This window comes from Hesperophylax consimilis, chromosome 6 (assembly GCF_061612785.1).
Source record: "Hesperophylax consimilis isolate HC1 chromosome 6, BYU_Hcon_1.0, whole genome shotgun sequence".
NCBI lineage: Eukaryota > Metazoa > Arthropoda > Insecta > Trichoptera > Limnephilidae > Hesperophylax > Hesperophylax consimilis.
The window spans coordinates 34,274,061-34,288,674 of record NC_142841.1 but is presented as its reverse complement, the minus strand read 5'-3'; positions in this window follow the sequence as shown (position 1 = coordinate 34,288,674).

Below are 14,614 nucleotides of genomic sequence, written 5' to 3'. Positions count from 1 at the left end.
GCTAGTATGTATTATTATGCTATTGTATGGACGTTTTCGGCCCTCTGATTAGTCGAATTTAAATCGTATGTTTCGGGTAAATTAAATAGCCTTCACGCAAAAAAAAATAAATCGGTGTCTGCAGGCAAAAAACGACCACTCTGCCCCTCAATTTTAACCCACCGTAAGGTTCATTTCGGTTTGCAGGCGACCGGACCCAAAAAATTAAGACTTGAAAATGAAGACCAGATTTCATACTGAAATACCGTTACAAAATTTAACTGCGACCCCAGGGCGACCAAAACTGGAACCTCTCATAACTCACCGAAGAAATTCAGCCGAAGTTCTATTTCCAAGCAGCAGGTTCGCCAGTAAAAAAAGTAAGTTTTAACAAGGAAACTATAGTGCCAAAAAGGAAACTTAGTTTATTATTTATTTATTTATTTATTGTAAGAAACAAACAGCAATTTTATACAGGATAATTTATACAAGAGGTTAAATATGAGGTAAGCCAAAATAGTTTCTTATGCTAATGTTGGTTAATGTGATATAATACAAAATTGTAATTGGTTATAACCATTAACTGAAAATGAAATTAACAAAAAAATCATATAAATATATTAGAAGGAAGAAGGAATAGGAAAGGGCAAGAGGCAGAGGAAGATGGGATGGGGACAGGAGACGCTCATGTTGTACCTTTTCTATTACTGTACATTAATTTAATTAATATTTGTGGTCGTGCGCTTGACTTCGTTTCGGTATTTCACAAGAGTATTATTAAGAATATCGATATTGTTAAATTGCGTGTTATATTGCGCGCATATACGGGGGATTGGAGAATTTTTTCTAATGTTGGTTCTGCACGCGGGCAAATGAAAAAAATGGTTTTGTCTGGTTGGCCTTGTTGGTATGCGAATTCTTAAATAATTTACGAGTTCTGGAGAGTCCAGGCCGTTATTCAGAATTTTGTATAAAAATATTTGATCAGATATTAATCTACGTGTTTGAAGTGGAGTAAAGTTGTGAAATTTTAAGGATTCGGTGTTATTTGCAAAGAGTAATTTAAATTTATAATTTATGTGTTTAAAAAATTTGTTTTGCACACTTTCGATTCTGTCAATATGGCATTGGTAGAACGGTGCCCAAATTAGTGTGCCGTATTCTAAGTGGGGGCGGATATACGTGGTGTAAAGGGAATACATGGTTTTAATGTTGCGAAAAGGTTTAGATATGCGAATTATAAATCCCAACATTTTATTGGCTTTGTTGATTACTTCGTTAATGTGTTTGATAAAATTTAGTTTTACATCCAGTACTACCCCAAGGTCACGGATTGATTCTATTTCATTGATATGTGTATCATGAAAGTTATAATTAAAATAAATTTTATTTTTGTTGCGCGTAAAAGATAATTTGTTGCACTTAGAAATGTTTATGATTAATTTGTTTAATTTACAGTATGCAAAAAGACGATTTAGGTCTTTTTGAAGTTTTATGCAGTCATTGATAGATTTGATTACTAAGTATATTTTTTTGTCATCTGCATATGCAAGGTAGTTAGCATGTAAAAAACATTTATAAATATCAAATATATATACATTAAACAGTAATGGTCCCAGATGGGAACCCTGCGGTACGCCAGAGGGCACAGTTAAGAAACTAGACTTAGTTCCCTCAACTGATACGCACTGTAGTCTTTTCTGCAGATATGAAGTTAGCCACCGAAGTAAGTCGCCATGGATTCCTAATTGGTGTAATTTTTTAATGAGGATAGAGTGGTTAACTTTATCGAAAGCTTTCGAGTAATCTGTGTAGATAACATCTACTTGGTGTCCATTATCCATATTGCTTGTTAAGTATTCAGTAAAGTTGACTAAGTTTGTTATTACTGACCTTTTTTGTAAAAAGCCATGTTGTTGATTTTGTATGCTGCGGACAATAGATATATAAATTTGATCGTACACAATGCGCTCAAAGAGTTTACTAAATACTGTGAGTATTGAGATTGGGCGATAGTTTGCAATGTTACTTTTTGAGCCAGTTTTATGGATGGGGATTATAATGGCTTCTTTGAATTTTGTAGGAAATATTCCTTTTTTTAAAGACATGTTAAATAAGTTAGTTAAAGGAAATGCAAGATTTTTGGCACATTTTGAGATAAAATATGGCGAGATACCATCACTGCCCGCACCCTTTGTAACATCCAATTCATTCAAGTATTTATTGACCAATGAGTTGTTTATTTGTACGTCCCCGATCGGGTTAACATTATTAACGCAGGTGGAATTATCTATATTACTGGGATCATCCGTGCCCTCATCGCTTACGTAAGTAGATTGGAAGTGTTTACAGAACAGTTGGCACACTTGATGAGCACCGGTGCCTGACTCGTCTTTTAGGTTCATGATTTGTGGTATGCCATTTGTCCTATTTTTGTTCTTAGCGTAATTCCAGAGACTTTTATTGTTAGTTGGAATACTAGACTCAACTGAATTTATATATTGGGTGTAACAATGTTTCTGTAAGTGTTTTTGTTGTATTCGTTTGATAGAAAACTCTATGTAATCTACTGGATTATTACTTGATTTCCATTTTTTGTGTAGTCTTTGTTTCTCATTTATAATTTTGATTAGGGGAGGTGAGTACCAGTTGGGAAATTTTTTCTTTTTGATGAAACGTTTAGGGACAAACTGGTTAATGGTGTTATTTAAAATGTCATAAAAAGTATAAATTGCTTCGTCAACGTCAGCATTATCGTGAGTAAAAGACCAGTCTGTTTTAGACAGGTGTTGGTTTATTAAATCATAATCAGCTTTATCATACCGATAAATTTCTTTTGGTGGAGCATTGATAGTTGGAAGTGTGTCTAATTGTAGTATGATTTTGAGCGATGGATGGTGTAAATCCTCTTTGACAAGAGGGTTGTATGCTTGAGATACAAGGCATTCCTCATTACAGATAACTAAATCTAGTATACGTTTATTGGTATTTTCGATGGAATTGTATTGGTTCAGTTCAGAGTAATGGATTGTGTCAGTAAGTAAGGAAGTAATTGAATTTAAATTTTCAGGTGTTAAGTGTGAATTTTTATCTTGTGGTTTCCATGTTATGGTGGGCATATTAAAGTCTCCAATTACGAGAATAATATCATCTGGGTTTTGATCTTTGACGTTAGCAAGCAAACAAAGGAATGAACTGAGAGCATTTTCATATTTATGTCCCTGTGGTAAGTATAGACAAGAAACATGGATGGTACGTTTTGAAGTATAGTTAGACGGGGGAATAGTTACCCAGATGCATTCAGCATTACAGACCAAGTCTTCGCGAGGGTATGCGTTAAGATTGTTATGAGTTATGATCATGACTCCACCGCCTCGACGAGAATCTGATTGGGTATTAATGCTATTAATTGTAATGTTATTTGTCCTATCCCGTCTAAAAATACTGTAAAATTCAGTTGGTGCCAGTTCCGGATCTAAAATAGAATCAATAAGCCAAGACTCAGATATACCGAAAATGAAGCAATCGTCATTCAAAAGAATATTATTGTGAAAAATCTCAGTTTTAGTTCGTAGTCCTCTACAGTTTTGGTATATAATATTTAACATTGTAATTTAGTTGAGTAATAGTTGGGTACAATTCGGTTATAATATATGAGTATAACTGAAGAGTAGTGTATTATGAATGACATGTACGATATTAAATTGATAGAATAATGTACAAAAGTGAGCATCAAGTACAGGAGGAGGGGGGATAGCGAGATAAAGATGGGTAAGGAGAGTGTAGGAGTGTATCTTCTATATTGGGTAATATATACATTCCTTATTGTAAATATACTAAATTTAATATTGAAGACAAAACAGACTATTTTAGCAAAATTTATAAGATAACTAGGTATAAACAAAAAAGGAAATAAAAATAAGAATAAAAATAAAAATAAAAATAAAAATAAAAATAAACATAAAAATAAAAATAATAACATTATTCAACGGTAAGTTAAAATTAAAAGAAAAATGCAGATCGTGCGAATGATCTTAAAATATGGTTTTAAATAGATGAAATAATATGAACAGATTGCTTATAGCTTGTAAGTATACGAATATAATAAAGTAGAGACCGTATCAACAGTATCAGGATTATTGTTAGTAGGCGTTCTTGAAATATAGACAATGTCTATTAGTAGCATTATAGATAGATATGTACATGAAAGATATACAATGTTATAGTATTATTAACATGATATAAAACGGTAAGTTAAAATTAAAAGAAAAATGCAGATCGTGTGAATGATCTTAAAATATGGTTATAAATACAGGAAATAATATGAGCAGCTTGATTATAGCTTGTAAGTATACGAATAAAATAAAGTAGAGACCGTATCAATAGTATCAGGATTATTGTTAGTAGGCATTCTTGAAATATAGACAATATCTATTAGTAGCATTGTAGATAGATATGTACATGAAAGATATACAATGTTATAGTATTATTAACATGATATACATGGAAAACATAAGATAAACATGAATAATAAACAGTAGTAATAGTATCACTGCATTTTGAGCATAGGTACATGAGATATAGGTACACAATTAGATAAAGGCACACAATATCGTCGAAATTGTAAATAAAGGTCGTGAAGTACACACGCTACCAGTAGCCTAATTGTAAGTATGTATGAACAACTGTAATATGCGCGGTATTGCGATAATTTGCCTGCATGAGTATTATAATACGGGCGTTTCTAAATGTGTATAATATTTTTGCAGGCTGAATTGAATAATAATAAAGTGTATGGCGAGCGGGTACTACATAGGTATTCATAAGATGTTTGTTATTATGGTTTGTGGGCAGATTACTAATAAAGTTATAATATGTAGGATAAGTTATAATGCGATAATGTAAGTTAAGTATATTATATATGTACCTACGTACTTGTTGATAATTCAAACTATTCACCATTCGAGCAAAATATGTTTTTAATAACGTAGTTTTAGAGATTATTATTTATATTATCAAAAAATAAATCACTTTTTATTATTATTTTTAGTAACCGACTTTTAACAAAACCGATAATGATGCCACAAGGTATTTTTGCTAAGTTTGAAGAATTATTTATGTTTATTGGTTCTGGAACGCAGACCGATCGGTCTGGAGTCATCATTAACAGAACCAGCAATGGAATCGGAATCGGGCACGGCGCCGGTGGACTTGTTAACTGGAGGAGCTGCTGGGTTAAGAGCCTTGGCCCTCGTCAAGAGGGCGGTCACGATATCCAGCTGCTTTTGGGAGTTGATGGCGCGCTTGCTGCCATCCGGAAGGAGAACGACGATGGTTCCATCACTGGTCCAGCATTTGAATGGTGTAAAGACCGAACGGACCTTGGAGAATAACTTCTGCCGTATGGGAGTGAGCGACTCTGTTAAGAGGAGAGCAGAGTTTTTCAGACCCTTTTTTCTTTCCCACACGGATCGACGATCGGACTGGCGCAGGAACTGAAGCAGGATGGGCCTGCTCTTATTGGGCAAGGCACGACCCAGTCTCTTGGCGCACTCGATGCCCTTGATGGCGTCGTCGGGGCATCCTAGACCGGTCAACACATTGCTCATCAGGGAGCGGGTGTCTTCAGATGGTGATTCTTTAACACCGTGCAGGAGAAGAACATGGTTCCTGGAAGCTGCGTCAATTGCATCCACACGAAGCTCCAGTCTGGTCACATCCTCCTGAAGGGCGCACAAATCAGCAGTAATCTTAACCTTGAAGGCCGCAAAATCATCATGGATCTTCTTAAAGTCAGTTTGCGAGTTGCCGGGTTTATTTAATGCCGTGTTCAGTCTTTTTTCGAAATCGCTCATTGTTATAATAAATTTTTCGTTCAGCTCCTCGATTGACATTTTGATGTTATTGATAGTGGGTAGATTGTGAAGACACGGTCACTTTGGTGAATTATTTAATTATTTGCACTGATATTATTATTTCATGTGTTAGATTGTTCTAAGACCACGCACAATTGCTGTACTACATAACTAGATTAAAATTGAAATAGTATAATAAAAAACCCGATTGATAGTACATTAATTAATATGTAGTATTGATATCACGTGTGACACGCACGGAGGTCGGTAGGAAAGTTCCTTTATTGCCTCTGTCCGATCGTCCAGTCGGACACTGTAAATGTATTGGAAATGTTCGGTAAGAAATTTGCAGTGTCCTATCGGATAGAGGAACAAGAGCAGTTGAATTAATGAAGCTCATAGAATTGAAAGGAATCGAATACGCTATCCATAGACTTACATAATTCATCCAAGTGTTTCAATCGGTTCCATGATAACTCAACACAGTGACAATTCAACACACTTTTAAAAAGTGATATAAAGTCATTAGAAACGATGAAAATTTTTTTTTTAACCTAACTCAACCTAATCTAACCTAACCTAACCCAGTTAATAAAGTTTTTGTTTCATCACTTTCCATGACTTTATATAATTTTTTAAAGATGTGATGAATTATCATTGTGATGATTTATCTGGTCACCGTTTCAATCATATGACAAAAAACCTCAAAAATAAATTAACTCCTATTTACTATCAAAAAGTACATACGAAGAACCAAAGTATATTAAAGTTAGTTTTTCCATTCAAAATTGGGAATGCATTGGTTTTTTTAAAAATTTTTACGACTTTTTAAAAATATGTAACCCAAATATTTAGATTTTTTAGGATTTATCCCAATAAAATAATTCTTAATAAATTTAAAAGTTGGGGTGAAGGGTGTTCCTCTCATTGTCCGCGCTCTGACTACTACAGAGTCTTACTATCTACCCACTGACCCAATATCTACCTGTTAATGTAACTGTTGTCAGTATCACTTAAACTGGGCGAAGCCCAACTATGTGTGTGGTATGTCAATATTTTGTGTAGTAGATCAGTTTTTAATATTCTCCTGACGAAGGAAGGGTTCTTCCGAAACCGGTAGAGTGAAAATAAAACTATAGTGGTCAAAAACAAATTTATGTGTTTTATTGTAAATTATTTACTTATTGAAGACAATATTAGAGATTCCTAAACGAAAATCTGGAACAGAAAAATCAGAAAAGTATACGGTCACATCTAGGACTCGAACCCAGGACTCTTGCCTTGCCGAGGCACCGCTCTACCACTGAGCTAATGGGACCCTATCCCCTTCGGTCACTTTTAACTGTATCATACTTCGAATAAGAACTACCAAAATTGTCTTCATTTTTTCACCGCATATTTTTTATTGGCAACTATCGTCATGTATGATCGCAAGATTCAACCCGAACTAAATGCAATCTAGACAGCGTCTTTTTAGATAAACCTATCTAATTTTTTTTTATTTTAATGTGCGACATCTATTGACTTTTTCTGCAAGTCTAAGATGAATTTTTATTTTTTGGAATAATTTTATTGAGTAAAACCTGAAATTGTAATATTTAATTATTGAAGACAATATTAGCGATTTCTAAACAAAAATCTGAAACAGAAAAATCAGATAGATATAGGGATCAGATGGGGATAGGGTCCCGGTGCCCCGGCAAGGCAAGGGTCCTGAGTTCGAGTCCTAGATGTGACCGTATCCTTTTCTGATTTTTCTGTTTCAGATTTTCGTTTAGAAATCGCTAAAATTGTCTTCAATAATTAAATATTACAATTTGAGGTTTTACTCAGCAAAGTTATTGCAAAAAATAAAAAAAATTATTAACACTTTTCTGGAAATAAATTATTAGTATGATTATATTACATATTTATATAAATATAATATAATTCAAACGTTAAGAATATCGTCTATATATGACTTATAGAGGATTATACAGACGACAAAGTGATTTTGTGATATTTTGCAACATTTGATTCAAAGCCTAATGGGGCTATTCCCGATGAAACACTGATTTAAAAAAAAACTTTATACGTATTGTACACCTATAACAAGCCACAAAAAAAACACACACACAAAAAATAACACCATATTTCTAAACGACTGGCCGGGGACACGTAACTGTAAATGAAACCCTCTCCTGGAGAAAATTGAAATGGCATTTTCCCCAAAAGAAATAAAGCCTAGTCCATACGAAGTCGTGACAATATTGTATTGTCCCTATCCTGACCCATTGCTCTAGTGTAAAAACAAAACAAAAGACAGAACAATGAACCAAGACATTATCCTAGAGATAGACGGGCAGTATATCTCCGCAGGACCATTTCTTACCCCCGCCACCGTGCCTAGTCCGTGTGTCCGCGTGGAAACGCGCTTGGACAGGACATTAACACAGCTGGACAATATTTCGGTTGCGTAAATGACAAATGGACGGCCTCCGTGGTAACGGGTAAGGCTCTCGACCAACAAGCTAGAGGTCGCGGGTTCAAGTACCGGCGTACACAAGTAAATTGTATTCGATTATTTTTTTTATTCTTTCACAAATTACTCATTAAAAATAATATATGGTATATTTGCGTCAAAGTGGAAGATACTCTTAGTAACGCCCTTGTGTAAGACATCCATTCAGAATTGAAACGTTGTTTGAAATAGCTTTAACCGTGTTTGGTGACCAGATCTGAATAGCCAGGTACTCCCCCATCTCCACTACCTTCAGCCTTATAACATACTCCAATTGGGGAAGCCATAGACTCACTGACTCCAGAAAAATGCAATACATTTGGCTGTGATATTTTTCGGGCGCTTCGTACTGTATCCATTTCCGCAGCTTTCCGAATATGAGCTACGGTTGAATTTTTGTTGTTCCATTATCCTATCCTGCGCATTATCCTATCCTGCGCATTATCCTATCCTGCGCATTATCCTATCCTGCGCATTATCCTATCCATGCAACACTATTGTACCTATCAGTCCCCGTCCTTCCATACATGTTGTGGATGCTCCGCATCCCTTGCATTTTAGAGTAAAAAGATTTGGACTTCTAGCCGTAAAAAGCAATACTGCAATTTAAATATTTTAGTATTTTTGCAGCCACCAACGGCGCTGTAAAAAATCATAAAAATATTATTATTATAAGACATCGTGCATATTATCGTCCTATTTCTGTGTACGCATAACGAACGACACGATGCAAACAGCGCGGGCTAACGTAAATACACATACATTCTCAAATACGCGTAAAACACACGTGTGGTGTGGAAGCGATCTGTAAACCGGATCCAAGAATGCTAAAACGTACGTTCTTTCCGCGCATGCGCATTGAGACCCGCAAGCTAATATCTTCGTCAACGTTATATGATATTAATGACAGCATCCAACGTACAAAAACCCTCTTTAATGCTCATATGCATAATGCACAGAATCGTATACTCTACTAATCCATTATATTGTATGCGTGCGCTGCTTTGACAGTTTGCTTTGAGCTCGAATACTGAAGTCGAATTCCTTTTGAATATTATTAACCTGCGATTTACTTTTTAATCATAATTTAAATAAATAAAAATGAATATCCAAAATGAGATGGATACTTCGCCAACGTGTTCTAATTGATAATAGTGAATTTGTGGCTGTATAATTGAATCATTAATGCGAAAAAGTTATGTGTCTCGGCCATTTGCGGAAAAAAAATTATTCTGCATACTGGAAATATTGTGTTATGGAGCTTAATGGATTTATGGAGATTATTTTAGACGGTACCTAATTGTATGTTGTTCGTGGGCTAGCGTCTAGATGTGCTTATTTGATATCAAGTACGTAGTAAGTACGAGTTGATGTCCAGCATCCCTTCTACAAAAAGTCACCGACCGCCATTGGTACTTATAGCCTTCAGTATTGTCCTCGTGTGAACGGACCGTGACAGCGTAAACACCCTCGCGGCGATTTGTGATTACTTCAGCATGGAGCCCTGATAAACATTTTCCCTACGGCCTGAAAATACCATCTCAACTAAAGAAACTCTCTTGGGTATGAAATTAATCAAACTTTTTCCATTTGGGTTTTCCATTTCCAAGTCTGAATCAACATGATTTTTGTTTAAATTATGATATCAGAAAACACGTATTTTTTACTCATTAGATTGGTTACAAAGTACAATAATACAATACAAAGTAAGCGTCCACATCTAGCCCACATAAAGGGGTGCATTTAGAAACAGTTTTTACAATTCGTTGTAACATAGATTGAAGTGTTACGGAAAATGAAACAGAATTCAGAAAATTATTTCTTTCTTATTTTAAAACAAATGTGCTATTTCATTTCATCGAAATACGCTAGCCATCTACGTTTTTAACCCTTCAAAACTTTCATCACTTTTGTACAGTTTTCTGTTTATTTCAAATGCTCTATATACATCTTGTTTATTGATTTTCCGTAAAAACAAATACTGTTTTAAAAACTACATAAAATTATCTTTCCAGTGTATGTATTTAAAATAAACATTACTATTTCTAAATAATAAAGTTTTAAAATCAAATGTGAAAAATGTTGTCGAAAACGCTAACCACATTTTTACTTAAATTTTTACTCTAATCATAGAAAAATTGAAAGATAATCGATATTTCGAAAACATATTCGTTTAGTTTGGGGAATTTGTAAGAAATCTGTACATTCACTTTAATCTAATTTTTAAAGTAAAACCGATTGTTTCTATAGCGGCGCGAAATATGAATTATTCATTTTGGCTATTTTTTGGATTTTATTTATAAATTCCAGCATAAATATTTGAGTCAAACTGGAAAGAATTATTATAATTTCTTTCTAAAGTAAAAAAATAAGTTTTTCCGAATTCCATGACAGAAAAAAAGATAAAAATACTTTTATAAAATTTGGACGCCCGGTCATATATGACCCACAAATGCTGGAGGGGTTAATTGAATACTTAACTTATCATGAAATAAAACAAATTAAGGTTTTTTTTTTACTTTAATAGGTACATCTGGTTAAAAATGGTTTAAACTTTTAAAAAAAATGGTTTGACTGATGATTGAACCTTCCTACCCAGAAACTGGAGATGATAACTCTGCTAACCTTGCCAAATGCCGATCGGGTAGAACCGAAATTTATTTCGTATATTAACTGCTATACTATCATACGATTTCAGGGAAACGCTAATATTACTATGTCCGCACGTGTGTGGATAGAATGCATTGTCATCGACAACGAGTTTATCTGCCGAGTTTCAGCTCGATCGGATGTCAGAAAGCTGGTTAATTTCCACTTCCAAGAGTTGCATTCATTCATTCATTCATTCATAACCGAAACAAAAGATAAATTAAAATTGGAGATGTATTTAAAAAGAAAATGTTATTAAAATGAAAATTGTAAAGTATTACGTATAATAATTTTTTGTTGGATTTCCATTATAGTAATTAAAATAAACGCCTGCGGTGTCAAGTAAATAAACGCAAGCTTCTCAGTGAGCAGCAATCCTTGGAGAAAATTGCTTTAGGTACATCACTGTTACTAATCAAAAGTTTTACCGGTAAATCCCAACATTTACAGAAATTATTGTGATGATTTTATTCCCTTATTCTTGTTCACTAACCGATGGACAGTGCTGCGGTGAGTGGTCCCATACAAGGCTATAGATTCCACAGATCCACAGTCCTACTAAACAAAACTTAGATATCTACTACTGATGTTAAAACAAATGATTGACTTTGCACTCTCTTTTTTTAAAACTTTAAACCCACACAGGAAAATAATCACCCTCAGGGCCTATATCATCTTTTGAGGATGCTGTGTGGAGTGTGTTTTTAAGGCAAGGAAAGTTCTCGGAAGGTAAACGTAGCAAACCACTTGGGGTGACCCATGTCAAAGATGTTGGTGATTTATTAAATGGTTGCTGGGGCGGCGGTACCCAATATTACTAATTTATTTATTTATCCACCAATATATTACTGAGAAGATCACATTTTTGGGGTATATATAAGTATAAAAGGTTAAGGGGGCAGTGTAACATGTCGATGATCAACGCAGAATCGTTTAAGGCGATGCACTATGTCGTGTAATATTTTAAATTGAGCCGCTATCAATAACAACTCTTACGTAGATGGCGATAAGGTTTAAATTCCCGCTTAACACCATCCGCCTGTTTTGATTTATGCAAGAAAAAAACCTGACCAAAAAGTGCCTTTTATTTTATTTTGTGGATGTTCAGGAATAAATATTTAATTTTTTTCGATCATTTTATAGATAACTTAATTTTCCACATTATACAATAAAATCATAACCGAAAATTGGTTCGTAAGTAGGAGATTTTGAAATTTAAAGCAGTTTTCGTAGGCCTTATACATAATTTTTTTCTGGGCTTATAAAAAGATTTATCTAAAAAATACTCGATTATTTTAAAAGCCAAGATGTATTCTACTCGCAGTATTTAATTAAAGCATCTGAAACATTTCTAGGCGACCAAATTTTCAAACCAAAAACACATGATTTTGCATTACTACGTATGGCATCGCCTTAACAGTTGAGTCGCTCGGTTAATTGGCGAGTTCTGATAGGCAGAAGTCCTCGCTTTTCGCAGTATAAAAAAAGTGCATGGGATCTCTCACGAGTATACTTGTTAGGCACATAAAAGTTAACCTCTTTCAATATAAGTGGATTAAGTATAGTTCCAGGGATTAGTTTAAAAAAAATTTTTCGGCGTGCTTCCAAAGTGTTGAAATCGAGCTTTCTTGTTAAGGCGAAGTTTAATGCTAAATCACTATTTTGATTAATCTTTATAACGAATTTGTGTACATTATGAATACCAAAAAATATGTTTTAGATAAATTGAAGGTTTTCCTATAGTTTCGCTTGAGTAGAATACAAACAAAAAAATAAATTACTCAATAAAAAATATAAATGTAAACTACTTATAAAAATATTTTTTCAATAGAAATGTATAAACGCGTAAAGGAAACAACTTTAAAAATACATTATTATAGCTAAGATTATCTGTGACAGTTTCACTTGATTAACTTTTTTTCTATCTTATAAAATTATTTACAAAATAAATTAAAAACAGTTTTGTACTTGAAATCGAACGTTTTTAGACTCCGTTTGTCAAGCGATTTTAATACCTATTACCTTCAACATACCAGAAATATACACGTTTTTGGCTTATAGCTTCCTTTTAAGAAGAAGAATGGATACAGGAATGGATAGTACGTATATTCTCTCATATGTAGGTAATGTATAAACCTCTATTGTACATTTTCCATTTCTTGTGTAATGTTTTGTTCAAAAGAGGCCCAAATAATGGAGCTATATTCCTGTAATATTCCATATAATATAGAATACGTTACGCCTAATGATCTAGTTAACGTTATCTGAGAATAAAATCTAATAAATGCTATGCAATAGTCACCCTTTAGAAATGTAAATTATTTGGACGACTATTTGAAAAAAAAATTAAAAAATGTTCCTAGCCATGAATGAGACCGCAGCACTGTGATGTGTTGGGTTGTCAACTGTCACTTGCCTGCCACGATATGTAAATAATACTTTCAACGAAGCACGTTCGTCTGTTTACTTTGCAACCTGGTACTAAAACAAATAAATGGAATATCCATACCACATAATATACAACCCCGCAAAGAGACAAATATTAAACATTTACGCAGGTGAAAATTTACCTAAATTAAACTTACATTAAAAACAGGAATACATGGAATCATCTTATGTGACAAGAGCCTGCGAAATGAGGTTAACGCATGTTTCATTAATGTGTCTAACCGAGAAAAGCACTTCGAAATTTGATAATACTCAGCTCAGAAGTTTTGAATTGTAACTAAATACATAAGACGACGCAGTACCCTAAAATAAGTCGGAATCGTAACGACGTATGTGAAGAAAGCGTGTACAAATTTATTGAGCCCGCGGTCCAGCGTATTGGACTGACCTACGGTTGAATTTGCTCTAGCAAGTCTAGAAAATATATATTTTAGCGGGGTTTATTTTATTTAACTCTTATAACTAAAATCTTAGATGTTTCTCATTGAATCCCTCGGGAATTTACTAACTCAAGTATAAAAAAATTAAATCTTTGCTTGCCTATAATTTTGTAGTTGATAAACGTTTTATAAATTTTTAAACCGTTTTTCGTAAAATATTTTATTTGATAGGTACTTTTTAAATATAAATAACTCATATCCGTGTGTATCGGTCTGAGAAAAAAGGTGTTACAGTTACAAATTCATAGGAATTAATTGAAACGTGAGCCTCGGGCAAACCCCAGTCATTAGAGTCTTGTGTTGCATTCATAGAAAATCTCCCCATGAAAATTCTCCATTTGTGAAAACTTGTAGGAAAAAATATTTTTAACTGGAATTTAAGGTCTACGGAACTATTTTACCTGAGCCATGGAACTTGACACCCCAATGTTTCGCCGTATGAGCGTGCAACACGACTTATAAAAGTGTGATAATGATATTGTTCGTTCCATGTTTTTCCGGCAAAGCCGTGCCTGATATGAAATATTGTTAATTTATTAAAACTCTGTTCAAGTTCGTTTTTCTGTTAAAAACGGGATTGAAGGCATGTTATGTATGATTTTACAAATTTCATAACAAACTATCAGTAAAGCATTAATATGTTATGAGGAAGTCGGAAAACGTGTTCTTAAAAATAATAATATTGTCGCATCTCGTACATCATATTTATTTGGATTGGGCCACTTGCGTGAACACGTGTTCAG